The sequence below is a fragment of the Polyodon spathula genome, chromosome 12 (genome assembly GCF_017654505.1).
Source record: "Polyodon spathula isolate WHYD16114869_AA chromosome 12, ASM1765450v1, whole genome shotgun sequence".
Lineage (NCBI taxonomy): Eukaryota > Metazoa > Chordata > Actinopteri > Acipenseriformes > Polyodontidae > Polyodon > Polyodon spathula.
Window position 1 is genome coordinate 15,765,980 of NC_054545.1, and position 15,214 is coordinate 15,781,193.

Here is a 15,214-nt window from a genome sequence, read left to right on the forward strand (position 1 = left end):
AAATATTTGAACATCCTGAATTAAAATAAAAAATGACAGCCAACAGTCTAGTAATAATGTTTATAAAGCATATATTAAAAGGAGGTGAAGAAAATGGATTTGAAAGCATTGGTGAGCACTCCTTTAAGTTTTTCAGTGCCCTTGACAAGACAGGACAAAGCAGAGATATGTCAGGGTCTCTCTTTGCACACTAAATCATAGCAGGTTGTCACCAGGTAAGGTTTTGAGATTTCTAAGTTTGCAAAGCCCTGACGACCACATTTCTGATGGGTTTCTTCATTTCGAATCAGCTGGGCTCTGCACTTTGCTATCTGGTAGCCCTTTCAAATTACACCAGAGCAGCAAGGAGAGTTCCATTTAAACAACATGCATGAACTTTACACTGACAATGAGATATGAAAAGGTATATGAATAGTCTGACTATAGTAAATGGTTTCAAAAAGGTCAATTCATTAAATGTGGAGATAGAAATATTTCTGCATAGACTGCATGCTGCGGTAGACAATTACGCTACAATACATGCACAATTGCTGTTGTTAACTCTCATGTGTGTCGCTAGTAAAGCGTACAGCAGCTTCTGAAACATCATCATGTTCATTGTAATTTGAATTATATGGTCCTTTGTTTTCAGTTTTAAATATATGTTTGCTGAGGAATACTGAAACTCTCAAGTTAGAATTCAGTTTGTTACAGTCTTTCACCCACAGTCACTATTCAGTACCCAAGTGTTCTGGGCTGGATTACAACTGGCAGAGTCACTGATAAGCCAAAATTACATCTGTCTATGGTAAGTGACTACAACTGAAGAGCACCTCCTGCAGATATAATTGTGTTGAACAGACACATCACTGTATATAAAAATACATGGTGCTGTTGCTTGCACTCTCATGTAATGGGGACTAGGCTGTATGGTACTCAAATTGCATTAAGAGTCTCACGATGTACACTAGAACTGGAATAGCAAGTTCGTGCACAGAAACAGCAGGTTTGTGCTCGGATACATTGTGAAAAGTGTTGAATTTAAATCAAGGGAAGTAATGTTAAAACTGTACAATTCATTAGTAAGACCTCATCTTGAATATTGTGTTCAGTTCTGGTCCCCTCGCTACAAAAAGGATATTGCTGCTCTGAAAGTGTGCAAAGAAGAGCAACCAGAATTATTCCGGGTTTAAAAGGCAAGTCATATGCAGACAAGCTAAAAGAATTGAATCTATTCAGTCTTGAACAAAAGAAGATTACGCGGTGACCTAATTCAAGCATTCAGAATTCTAAAAGGTACTGACAACGTTGACCCAAGGGACTTTTTCGACCTGAAAACCAAAGGACAAAAGGGTCACAAAGGGGCATTCAAAACAGAAAATAGGAGGCACTTTTTTACACAGAGAATCGTGAGGGTCTGGAATCAACTCCCCAGTAATGTTGTTGAAGCTGACACCCTGGGATCCTTCAAGAAGCTGCTTGATGAGATTCTGGGATCAATAAGCTACTAACAACCAAAAGAACAAGATGGACCAAATGGCCTCCTCTTGTTTGTAAACTTTCTTATGTTCTTATTTTTTAGCTACGGTGGAGGATAGCTGCAATGTGTCTGGATTATGAGGAAGCAATAGTAAAATAGTTTAGAAGTGTGTATACATTTGTATAGGTCTGCTGTTGTATTCACTTTACAGATCATTGCAGTCGCTCACATTATCTCAATCTGATGTCTCCGTGAAGTGACTAACATTTACTGCTATGGTAATAAATGGTAGAGGTCCACGCAATTTGGTAAAACAAGAAAAATTACAAAAGTAATTCACCCTTTAGTATAGTACATCGGAAGTTAGTAATGCAACATGCATAGAGAATTGAGCACTGAGCATGTCAAACATTACTACAACTTAGCAGTTTTAGTTGTACAGGCGCAGATCAGGGTTTTAAAACCCATTTTTCAAATCTGACAGTCAAAGAGTATGCAGTGTACAAAGCGAAGCTGGACTCATGATTAATTCAAAAGGTTGTTTGCACACAAAGGGCCTTCTCGTAATCAGAACACTACAGGGGCAACTTCTGAGGTTCTGAACGTTACTAATGTTACTGTTCCATCAGCAGACGCAGCTCATCTTACATCAACACCAGGGTCAAACTCTGCACTGCTAAAGTTTTTATACCCATTCTAACAAGGGTTTGCTCCATCTACAATCTTACATCAGCTGGGCACAGAAAGCAAACAGCCATTACAAGACTGCAGAGTGGGTCAATGACCCATCACTGACGCACAGAGGAAGGGGTTTGATTTGGAGGTTAGCAAGTTAAAGATGAACACCCTCCACTCTTAAATACTGGGAGGCATTCCAACTAACAGCATCTTGTTTGCGTTAAGTGGCCCATCTTGGCTGATGTAATAGGATTTGTTCTCCTGCAGTTTAGAGGGGGAAATTGCCTGGGGAACAGTTGACATGATGGTGCTTCAGCAAGCCCTACTGGTCAGACCCCTGAGGAGTCTAGACAGACTTCACAAGCTTGCCTTAGAACTTCAGTAACAAAGAAGTGATTGGGTTTACAGCAGGATCAGAGATCTAGTCTGGCCGATTGGTAAGTTGGTCAACAAATCCACAGTTGTTATTTCTGTATGCATTTTAAAATCTGTTTTGGGAGCAGGGTTGGGGCTTGCCTTCACTTGTGTCTCATTTCCAATTGCACTGGAGTTTCTCTGATAATTTTCACATGAAACCACTTCTGTTAGTTCCCATCACAATCACAGGACTACCCGCAGGAAAAGTCCCTACATAACAGATGTGCAATTCTGTGAGATCAGGAAATGAAATCATGTTTCACAGCCCATCACAGACAAAAACCTTAGTGGTCAATCTACCAGTGGAAGTGAAAATGTAAGACGAAGGTGTTGACTAGTCAGATGGAGTTTAGAGACTTTCATGTGAGAGCCTGTATCTAACAATGTATGCCAATAGGGAAACAAAGCACTACTCCAAGGATGGCAATAAGACTCCTATTGCGTAGTAATTTCACCCATTCCAGGTTGTACTACAAGCTTGATTAGCCACAGTGTATAGGTAACAAGCTTGTACGAGTCTTATTAAAAACTCATACTAAAACCAGAATGGATCAAACTGCTATGCAATGGGAGTTATATTTCCATCCCTATATCCCATCGTTAGGACTTGAATTACATACTTCAATGTTAAGGGTGTAATAACTGAGGCGTTAAAAAACATTCCCTCCCCGTACAGCACTCTTTCTAGTATCTTATTTTGTCATTGACTTTTGTTTGAAGAACATTAGAAAATGTGCAAATGAGATGAGGCCACTCAGCCCATCACTGCTTGTCTGGTACATAATAGTTAACTGATCTCAGGATTGCAACTGCTGAAGGAACCAGTAACACCACCATGGCTTGTCAACCCTTGTTCATTTTATTCACAGAATTAATTTTAACTTTAACTCCATTTAGGCCCATTTATCTAGCCACAACATTAGTATAAGTGCGTTTCTCTTTCACTTGTTGTGTTACAGGTAATTGGACCCTATGTAGTTCCTATAGGCAGGACAGAAAGTGTGGGTAAGACTGGGGTGACGGGTGAGACCTACATGGAAGAAAGCTGGCTATACAAAATCGTGTATCTATATAAAAAAAAAAAAAAAAATGCAATTCTAAATTTACAATAAATTGAAGCTACTGCAGAGCAGGATCTTCCTGACTCGTTCCAGTAGGTTTTGATTAAGTACACCCTTCGTATGAAGAGACTTGCCTCTATCATCTTTAGATTAAGAAAGAACCCATTGTCTCGCTTCATTCCACATCCAAGCTGGTTATGTAAAAAAAAGAGAAATGATTTCAAATTAAACCTGAAAATCAACCCTCAGCTTTATTCTCATTAAAAAGCCTTGAAACAAGTGCTTATCATGCAGTGGAATGGCCTGTATGTCATTTTTCAAGGACAGTTTTGGGGGGACGACAGGGGGGGACGGACGATTTAAACAGTTTTAAATCAAATGAATTTGAAAGGTAACATTAAGTCGTTATACAGTACTCTACATAGTAAGCTACAGACATGCAAAACTACTGGGAATGGTTCATTCTAGAGCATTTCCCATGGATTTGCCTTTTAAAATCAGTACACTAGAGTGTTTAAATATCATGTTTAAGACATAGCTTTTTTTTGTTTTCTATTATTGCAATACAAAAAAAATAAAATAATTACCCTGACTCCCTAACTTAATACACAAATCACTTTCTTATTAAAATAAACATTTTTTTATGTTTTTGCCTTCAATAAGTAAACATTATGAGCATCTTTGAAAGCAAATATAATTTCTAAAAAGTTTAACATCATTGAGAATAAAGGAGGAGCCAGGTAAGAATGGCTTTTTTCTTTTTCAGAAAGAACATTATTATTGAACATTATTTTTTTTAGTTTATTTATTTATTTAGCTCTTATTAAAAAGGAAAACGTTTTGAAATTAGAATCTTAAATTCGATAACTACTTTTCATTCTGTAGTTATAAAGCTGGGAAGAAACCGATTGTTAATTTTCTATTTAGTTCCAATTAAATATTGAGAGTGAATTATGAGCTGCTGGGATGCGGTTTCCTCCAAGGACGAGAGAGAAAGACCTTGGCTTGTTTGACATACTAGCCTGTCATGCGCAGCTGACAGCCTGTTGTGCCGCTCAGTCGATCCACAGAGCTGCAGAACGAGCTGCACCGTTGGCTGCCACTCTCTGCCATTTTCAGCCACTCCATGCTTTACATGTTAACACGGCCTCGCATCTTTGAGAAAAAATTGTTTGTTGTGCTTTTAATTACTCTGCCCTACATGAGGGTGGAGAGTGGAGGACAGATGGTTTTTGACGCATTTTCATTGTACCTGTTATTATCTTTCTCAATCTCCCCCCCTCCTAATCTCAGCGCCTGGAGAAAATTTGCACCTTCTGTGAGTTATTATGTACTGTGGTGTGCAGTGTCATTTGTAGAAGTGATGTCATCATATACATTTTGGGTCAACTTTCACTCTCCTAGAAGGTAGCGGGTGATAAAGGTGATATATTATTTATTTAAAACTGTTTTTAAAAGTTAATTTTGATTTACTTTGGTGAGATTTTCATCCACAAATCTGACGGTTACCAAAATTGAAAGACACTAGATTAGATGAAATACTAGTCTGCTGTAGTGTTCTATTTGTAGGATGACATCTGTACACAGGGCAACAATGTGTACCGGAATTTTGATCTTTAATTGTGATTCTTGTACAGGGACTAAAAAAGAATTGAACCACCTATGTGGTGCTGGGAGTGGAAGTTGGTTGTCTATTTAACCCCATCTTGGTCTCCCCATTTTTTTGTAGGAATGGCAAACAACTGCTGTCACCTTGCAAACTCTTCCCCGACCCAGGAGGCGAGAACACTGCACACTATAAAGCTATTTGTTTTATGGAAAAGGTCTTTAATGTAGATGCTTATCTGCAGATGTATTCAAATGTGTTATGATTCACTCCCCACACCTTACAGAATGCAGGTTTCCTGTCAGATATCTGCAAGTGTTCTGTAGGTATTGCATTGTTTCATTTTGTTTTGTTTTGAAGGGGGTTTGCAGTGCATGTCAGCAAGGATGGTCCTACTTATGTACTGCTTTTCACTGTGTCAAGTGTCAAGCGAGGTTTGTGAACACTGGAAAATCCTGAACCTGAATCCTTTCAGTATAGCAAGAAGCAGCACTGACAAACAGGTGATGTGAATGTGGGACTGGAGTCGGACACTGAATCTGCAGGCTGGATGGAAGATAGTCTGAAGCCGACAGTTTAGAAACTAATACTGACAGCAGCAGTGATCATGAGTGACAGCGCTGTCTAATACCAAGAGACGGTTTCAAATCAATTCATGAAAACTAGCTCTTATGCTTAATATTTCTGAAATCAAAATGCTGCTTGAATAGGGAGCGGTTGATTACCAATCAATATGTTTTGTTTTTTTCCGTTATTAATTTGTATTTTATTTAGGATAGGCAAGGATTTTTTTTTCTTTGTCTTTGTCCCGTTCTTCCAATATTTCTATTTTTCATCTGCATCTTTGAAATGGTCTTGCGGTCAATCTCCTCTGCAGGAGGGGGTGTTTATAAAAGGTTAGCAAGCTCTTTCCCCACAGCAAACCTCTCGCAAATGAGTTGCCAAAGAGCACAGGCATTTCTAGGAGACATGGCAGCTGATAACCTGTTTGCAAGTTTTCTAATATTTTATACCTCTCACAAAAAGACCCCTTTTGCAAAGTGTGACAGTTTGCTTGGTTGTCAGGAAACACTTGCAAGCACTCTCCAAGATTTTCTGCAAAGCCATCAGCAAAGTCATTCAAAAAATTGAAACATGGTCTAAAACAAAGCCGGTGCTTCAGGGAGCAAGGTTTTATTTAACACAATCCAAATCAACAGCATATAGAGCACACCAAAGCAAGATTTACTAACAAGCAAATTCGATTCCCTTCATGTTTAAGTGGGTTTTTAATCCCTCTGCTTGGTTTTGGGTTCTGCTGGTCCAATATGGAGTTATTACTGCTCTCTAAATCTGCTTTTACCTGGTCTGGAGCTGATTGGAGTTCGTCTGGAGAATCCCAAATATCTGCACTAAACAGCCTTCCCCATTCCATTCAAAGCATGTGACAATGTGACCTTTCAGCTCAGCTCAACTCTTTACCTCATCCAGTCTTGAAGAACTACACTCTTGTATCACAGAACACACAAGAGTGTTCAAAACCAAAAGAGAATGGAAAAACGTGTTGAACACAGGCCTGGAAAAAATATGACATCAGTGAAACAAATAGGCCATTAACAACTCAAAGATACAACTATAAGAAAAAGGTTAAGTAGACAAACATTTTAAAAAAAAGTTTCTCATACTGAATCAAGTCCACAAGGTTAAACAGAAATCGAATCATCTCTTGTACTCAAGCTGAATGATATTTTGGGTTATTGGACAATATGCCATGTGTTGTCACTACTGACATAGAGCATCTGCCTTTACAACAGCATTTATAAACAAAACATTGCGTTACACATGACCTGGCACATTTTAAAAACACAGTGTTCATGAGATCTGAATTCTTCTGCCTGTGCAGTAATACTGGTTGGCTCCAACGTTAGCAGGCTCTGGAAGTGACAGATGTGAGCAGAGAGTTCAAAACTGCTTTTCTGCAGCTTGGGAGCCTGTATACCCGGATCCTGATGCGATACATTTACAGGCTAAGCTGATTTAAAGATTACAGGCCATAGAGGAGAGATTGCAACATTTATCATTTCAATCAGTCAAAAGGCTGGATTTCAACAGATTATGGATCTTATTTTTGACTAGCATGTTACAGAAAAACAGAATATTGGCACAATGCATCAAAGCGGTTTACCAGTCTAGGGGGAATCGCCACCATTTTTGGGAAAGGAAAACAGAACAGTAAAGATGCAAATGATAACTGGTAAGATGTATGCCTAACACGATAAACCCTGCACTATGCACTTTCAAATATTCATGCTCATAGATCTATTATTAACACAGCCAGTGAGTGTTTGTTTTTGTGTTTTGGCATAATGCTTTGTTATAACAACATGCAACTGTGTTTGTTTTGTGTTTTATGAAGCACATCAATCCAACAGGTCATTCGTAAGTTGCGAGTCACAAGCTTTCACAGAAACAAACCACAATCAAAATGTACAGCCCTCCAAATGTAAAATTATACAAAAACAAATGTGTGTGTGTGTGTGTGTGTGTGTGTATATATATATATATATATATATATATATATATATATATATATATATATATATATATATATATATATATATATATATATATTTTAGAGCAAGTAAAATCTTCTGCCCAAGAAATGGGGTAATTCTAATAAGAGGTAATGGTCTTGCTTATAAATGCTTTCAGAGTACACACTGGAATCAAAGGGGAGACAATGGGCTGGATTTGTCTTTCACCATAGAGTCATGAAACTAGAACAAAAACACAACAGTAACAAACTTACTGTGCGATACACTTGTGAACCCTTCAACTCACATTCCGAGTTGAGTGTAACTGTACCTTTTAACACTGATACATCTGTCTCACTTGGTCAACTACAATGAACTAAAATCAGAGTACTAACAGGGTATCTGATTAGTTTAGAGAGCAGTACTAGTGTCTGCAGGTAGGTTTTAAGATGTTCTCAGTTGCAACAAACATAAATGACTCCATCTGCCCCTAGAGCAGTGGTCCTCAAAGTAATTTTGGAACTGGCATGAACTGATCTTACTTGGCTGTTTGCAGGCATGCTGACTATTGCATAGGTTCTTATTAAGAGTTTTAGCGGGAGTTATTCTTGGCTCACTCTGATAAGGCCAAGTCTCAGGCAGTAATTGTTAGTGCCTTGTTTATTCTTTAAATAATTTATATAAAATACACAATGCAAATATTTTTAAATAGCATGTTTACACAAATAACCATGAATAAACTAAATAGATAGCGTCTCGCTTTTGTTTCGATTTGGCAAATTTGTCAACACTATTCCGTTTTAAAGATCGCTCATCTCCAGTACAGTTATTCAGAGAACGTGGATTCGTAACTAAATATATATCTGTGTTTCCCTTCCCTGGTGAAATTAAAAAATATAGAGAAAGAAAATTTAATTCTAAATACTGAAATGTATTTCTCAATAACAGTCGGCAAAATTCAGTGCTTATCCGGTATATTAACATCCCGCCTCTGCTCATGAATGATTGGACAGCTGTCAGATCTGTCACTTTCCCACTGGCTACTCAATTGCCTGTAATTTTCTTGAACAGCCTGTGCTTGCTTATGATTAGACAGCAGCATAAAGCTTTTGTTGGAAAACGTGTTTAAAAGTTAAATTTTCCCATGCTACGACCCACCAGAAATGTGTTCACGACCCATAATTTAAGAACAGCTGCCATGGGCACGATGGCCTGGTTCGCAGGCACCACTTTGAGGACCACTGCCCTAGTGGATTGTGAAACAAGCTATTAAGCTAGTCCAATGTTTATTTAGACTAAGTGTTGTACTCATATGAATAGAAAACCTTGAGATGTATTTTCATAACATATTTTAACATATTGGGTTTTCACTTTGCACTAGGAACCATGCTGTAGCACAGTATTGTAATCAATCTATTACTTTAAAAGACAATAGTGTATTCCATATAAAATGCAGATGACCACAACCCCATAAATGGCAAGTTGTATTGTGTGTACGCTCCTAAAACTGTTACCTTAAAAAGACACGTGAGAGCAATAGTGCAGAAGTAGAAAAATGATTCTGAGCAAACATCAAAAAGCCACAGTTCACCAGTAGAACAGAGGGGGTGTAAACCCATTCGTTTGGCAGGTGGCAGACAACAGTTAGCGATGGGACGATTTGTCTTGTACAATATTGTCACAATTCAAACCAACATTCAGCTACTGCATCCTTTGTTAAATTTCCTGAATACAAAATTACCAAAATGAAACTCTCACTAAATTACCTTAAAAATAGAGAACCCCTTTTTTTATATTATGGTTTGTTTTTTTATCAATCATTGGAAGTGCTCAGCAAGGCAAGGTTCAAATGAAACAAACATCAATAAGATTCAGATTTCTAAATATGCTGGTGCTTGGGCACCTCTCTGTACAGTAACTCTTTCACTTTTACGAACTGGTGCCACACAAACAAAGAAGTTTTAATAGCAGGTTATAAAAATTTACCACCATCAATGAGAGGAGAAAAGTAAGTTTTACGTTAGACACCCAGTTGGTATTCAGTGCATCCCACTGAAGTAGCTCAGCTGATTGGGAGATGGTTGCACATTTATTTCTTCTGAAGCAACATGGACCATTAGACTCTGAATAAAAAAAATAGAAAGCACACGTTGCATATTCAAATCTCTCAGCTATCCATCTTCTTGAGATCGGCAGGGGCGCTGATCAAGCAAGCGAGCAGATGGTCTAGGCAGCAGCCAGGAGAGTGGAGAACAGCCAAGCGAGTGGAGAGCAGCCCCGAGCACTCGTAACTTTCAGAACAAGAGCGAAACCAATTTGAACCAGGCAAAAAACTTGAAGACAGAGGACATTAGAAACCAGCACTGAAACCTTATAAAGCAGTAACTGAACATCCATTCTAAATTGGCATACTTATTTACATTTATTTAATTATGCTGTTGTATCATATAAAACTGACAAGAAACAATGTTGTTGTAGATTAACCACAGAGCTTGTTTATGGTACTGTATAATATTTAAGATGGCGTCTCTGTAGTACACACACCACTCACTCACTTACAGCATCACGTATCCCAGCAACAGCAAGCACGACACAACACTCCATAACATCAGGCAACATGTAACCCAGCAACCACAACAGCACTGACTGCATTGCAAACACAACAGTATTGCTTGGCATGTCAAAAAATACGGGGGTCTGATCAGCATTTCCGATCTGTCCAAGCTGGTACTGTTTGTTAGAAATAATGAAATTGTAAAAGTTTCTCGTGGTACTCCTTGGGAAGCTAATGATGCTTCATTGAAAAATGGCTGCTTGTATGTCATGGATGATTCAAGATTGGTTTGGTTCATCTTTTCTCAGCAGTCAGTCACGTTGCTGCTTGTGTATTCAGTCAGTGTATTTTATCGGTTGTTTAAGTACTCAGCTAGTCACGTCTTTTGTTTGCTGATTTTAATACAAGCATCACTATACTATACTTGAATTTAAGACGCAGGCTATTTTTGAGAAGTAAAAAATGGTTCATTCAAGCTTGCTTCATTCAAAATAGGTTAACACACAATTTATAATAGTGACAAACGATGTTTATTTTCCTAAGTATCCTGACAAGAACACCACGAAAAATAACTAGACTTCAATATTAGAACAGGCCATCACCAGGATCAATCTTACTGAAGTTATACTAGCCAGTGGTCAATAAGTACACTAATAAACTAGTTATAATGCCACGTTTCCATCTGCCACTGGAACTGACTTGAAAGTAATTTGAAACCAGACGTGTTCATTTCCAATCGGCAGCTTATTGAGACCAAATCAATTTCAAGTGGGACTCTCTGGCTGAGCTCAATCTCTCCAACACGCACTCATGGTGGAAGTCACTCGATCTCTCCAACACGCACTCATGATGGAAGTTAGCTAATGAGCACACAATACATTGGACATGAGAGGCAGGTTTTAAATCTCTGATTGAAGTAAAGTATAAATATATATATATATATATATATATATATATATATATATATACATACACACACACACACACACACACACTGTTGGCTATGAATATATTATAGCATCAGGGAAATACTAGAGATCAGTGATAACATTAATAAAAAGCAATTATAAAAAAGATATATATCGGTGATCTTTGACTTTTGTCTATTTTGCACCTAAAGCCTTTAGTGGTGTGATTAGCTCATATCTCATGTCTAAGTGCTTAAGTAACTACATGTGCACAAAATGTGAATATTGGAAAGACTTTGAATAAATACTGAATAAATTGGCTTGCACTATACACATCCTACTTTATAAACACTACAGATGACATCTAAATGTTTAAACCACAAACACCTCTGCTGACAACCAAGTATGAGAATGGAACATAAAAACAGCACACTTTCAGGAAACAAATTTTAAAAAAGAAAGCTATGATGCCCTTCGCTCAGCAAACTTGATCAACTCCCAAACCCCTTTTTTTTCAAAATGGGAAACATGGATTTCTCTGAATCCAATTGAGTTTGGAACTTAAACTCTTTCTCAAATTCAAAAACAATTACATAGGGATCGAGTCCTTCTGAACTTAAGCATGTCTATGATCCACAGTAAACACTGAAGCACTTCTGTCAAAACGAACACCAGAGTGTTACATTAAAAAAAAAAAAAAAAAAAAAAAAAAATTTAATTAAAACATAAAGAAATAATAGGAAGCACTTCTTTGATAAACATTTTAACATAAAATAATTGAACAAATTGGTGTTTATGTCTTCTTCTGACCTTTTATTTTTAATTTTAAGGTAAGGTTACATGTTTGCCAGTGGTTAGACAACGTCTTCAGGCTCCTCACTGCATCTACTGTATGACCTGCTCATCTGCTCCTCAAATTCCCAAGAACACCCCCTCTTACAAACAGAAAACAAAGGGTGCCATCACAGTCACTTTTAATGTTTGGAAGTGTACAGCTCCAGGTTTTAAAAATGTATTTATTTCATATTTACGATGGATGTTGCCTTACTAATCAATTTTTATGATGCAATGCTCTAGGGCAGGGGTATTCTGGTTTCCGTTTCAACCAAGCTCTCAGCTCTCTTACTTAACTAAACCAATTATTGGCTTCATTAGTCAAGATTAACATGTGTTCCAGATCTTTAGCCACTGATGATGTAAAGACACCTACAACACCTGCAGGATTAGGTCCGGGACCAGGGTTGGAGACCCCTGCTCTAGGGCCATGGTTTGCCTTTTTCCATGTGGTCTGCTGTTCTCAACCATGCTGTCACTCCCTGCCTATACAATATTAAACCAAGGATGATTGTGAAACACTGTCTGCAAACTAGTTCAACCACTTAATCATAAAATCTGAGGTAAAATCGTGAGACAAATCACTCAGTTGGTGCCTTTATTAGTGTAACTGAAGTTTTCTTTCATCTTTATACTACAAGTGTGGGTGTTCCATATTTCAATAGCCAGCTTGTAGCAGTGTGACATCACAATAGGTTACACGTATTATAAAACAGCAAAAACAATTGATATTCATAAACAACCAAGAACTATCATCTCTGCCTTCCCTTACTCAGCGATTCATTTTGTATTACCCCATTAGGTCCCTATTTTCTTTGATTCTGTCACATAAGGCAGAATGGATTAAAACATACCGTTAGCAGCAGACAGACCCTGCAATGATTAGCGTTTATTGCTCTCTCCAGCATTTAGCAGGCTTACGCAGATTAAGAGCTATCTATAGCTTTATAAATTGCAATATTTAAAATTGTCAGGTCTGTATCTCCAAGTGTAAACAGCCACGCTATGGGTTTATTTGCTCTCCTTTCAGATCTCTTTGCTAGTATCTGTGGTGCATTTATACCAGTAACAGTGTCCAAATATTTTTATAACACTACAATGGGGGATATTTGCTTTCCACATTGATTCCATACTGTACATGTTTATTCAACACACATCTCTTTAATACACCCTCTTTACTGAGCTCAGTGTAGCTGTCACAATGCTACCTTGGCAACAAACAGCTGTGTAGTCAAATGAAACACTCTTTCAAACCACCACCACAGCTTTCACTGCACCTGCTACACGGCTCTACTTACATTTGTGGTATGCAGCTTTAAAAGCTATCTCTGCTAAATAGATGTCAATACCTTTTTTAAACTGCATTAGTGTTATTAAGACACGCTTATTTGAGTCATCCTGAAGTTTATTACATGACCATAGTGCGAGAAAACTGAGAGATCCATGTGAAACCATGAACCACAAAAGAGTCTGAGGTTACAGTGCTACTAGAAGGAAGGAACAGTTTACTGAGAAAATGTGGTAGTTACAAACTTTTGTATACTAGTCTCAATCTTCATGAGGAAGTCAGCCCAGTGTGTTTAAGGCACAATGATGAACAGGCCCACCCAAACCGATTAGAAATCTCAGTTCAGAATGAGACAGGGCATCCAGTTTTGGCAAGACCCTGCCAGAATTTGAGATACTAAACTCTTTTCAACTTTCAGTGCTTAAAACAATGATAATGAATGGTATGTCTAGATGCAGTAGTGTCAGATATACAATGTAATCTGTACAGACAAAATGTGCTCTTAGATTCATGTCTTAATAACATCCTTGCAAAAATAATGTCCCCAAACTAAATAATAACATAATTAAATGATAGCAAACAAGGTGACCTAGTCACAAGAGGAGAGTGCATTCCACATACTCAGAATTTGGTAGCTTTTAAAAAGCAACTTGGTACAGGTTTATTTTATTATTTTTTTAAATATCCATTTACCTCTTGTGGATATAAGAAATACATCAGTAAGAAATTCCACACAGAACAAATGTTGTATTTCTCAGATACACTGGGGGTGTTAAAGTGGGGCAAGTTAATGGTTACACTGGTGTACCAACTGAACTGTAAAAGAGAAGACATGCTTGAGAGCTGTAGAGAGACCAAAGAGGTGCTTAAAACTTGTGAGTTTAAAAAAAACACAGAAGGTGGTAAACAAAAAGCAGAAAAAAAAAGCTGTGATACTTCAGACCCTCAGCAGGTGTAAAAGCATACATAACACTAAAAAGGGAATTCAGGAATAACAAAACTGCTGACATTTCCTCTGTAGTATGTAACTGTAGTAAACGCAGGACAGTCCTTGAATGCTGCACTTGTTCCCTTGCTCCCCTCTTCTAGTGTAATACATTACGCTTCACATTACTCATGGAAGACCTTGTTCCTAAAATAAACAAGTAGCAGTGTGCTACAGTGCAGGTTCAGACTTCAGGTGGACTCTTTTCAAAGTCAGATGTTTCAGGTTACATTCCATTGCATTGCATTACAGAAAAAAACAATACTGTAGAATTCAATCCCTATTCACAAAACTCCAATAATTTGTTTTCACGGTAAATATCAAGAGTGGACATTTAACAAATGAGTTTTTTACATTAACATGTAATCTATGTGATGTTTAAAAAAAAAAAAAAAGTGAAATCCTGTTTGCTGTTATAACAAGTGCATACAGTATGAATAATGCACTGTACGTTTCCATAACACTGAAAATATGGATTAGCCACCTGCAATGGTTTAAGATAGATGAGCAGGTGGCTTTACTAAAACACATGAGCTTCCTCACAGGAACGTCTACAGCACCCAGGTAAAAATCTCAATGGTAAACAGTCCAGGCGCACTCGCAGGTGCTTCAAAACAATACTGCAAAAATCGAAGGCACAAAGAAACAGGGAAAATAAAACAGTAACAAAACTACAAAGAAAAGGTGCTGCACTTTGCAGCAATATCCCTGAATAAGTATAGCTGAGCAGGCTAGGTAGCCGGCAGCGTAGGACGGTGATCCGGGTCGCATGGGCAGCGGTGACCGGGATATTGCTGCAAAGTACAGCACCTTTTCTTTGTAGTTTTGTTACTGTTTTATTTTCCCTGTTTCTTTGTGCCTTCGATTTTTGCAGTATTGTTTTGAAGCACCTGTGAGTGCGCCTGGACTGT

General features: G+C 37.9%; 1 protein-coding gene across 1 annotated transcript in view; it reads right to left on the reverse strand.

The window, feature by feature from the left end:
- aven (apoptosis, caspase activation inhibitor) overlaps window positions 1–15,214 on the reverse strand; it is a 57,454-nt gene that overhangs the window by 4,485 nt on the left and 37,755 nt on the right. The gene's annotated exons all lie outside the window — the stretch shown is intronic.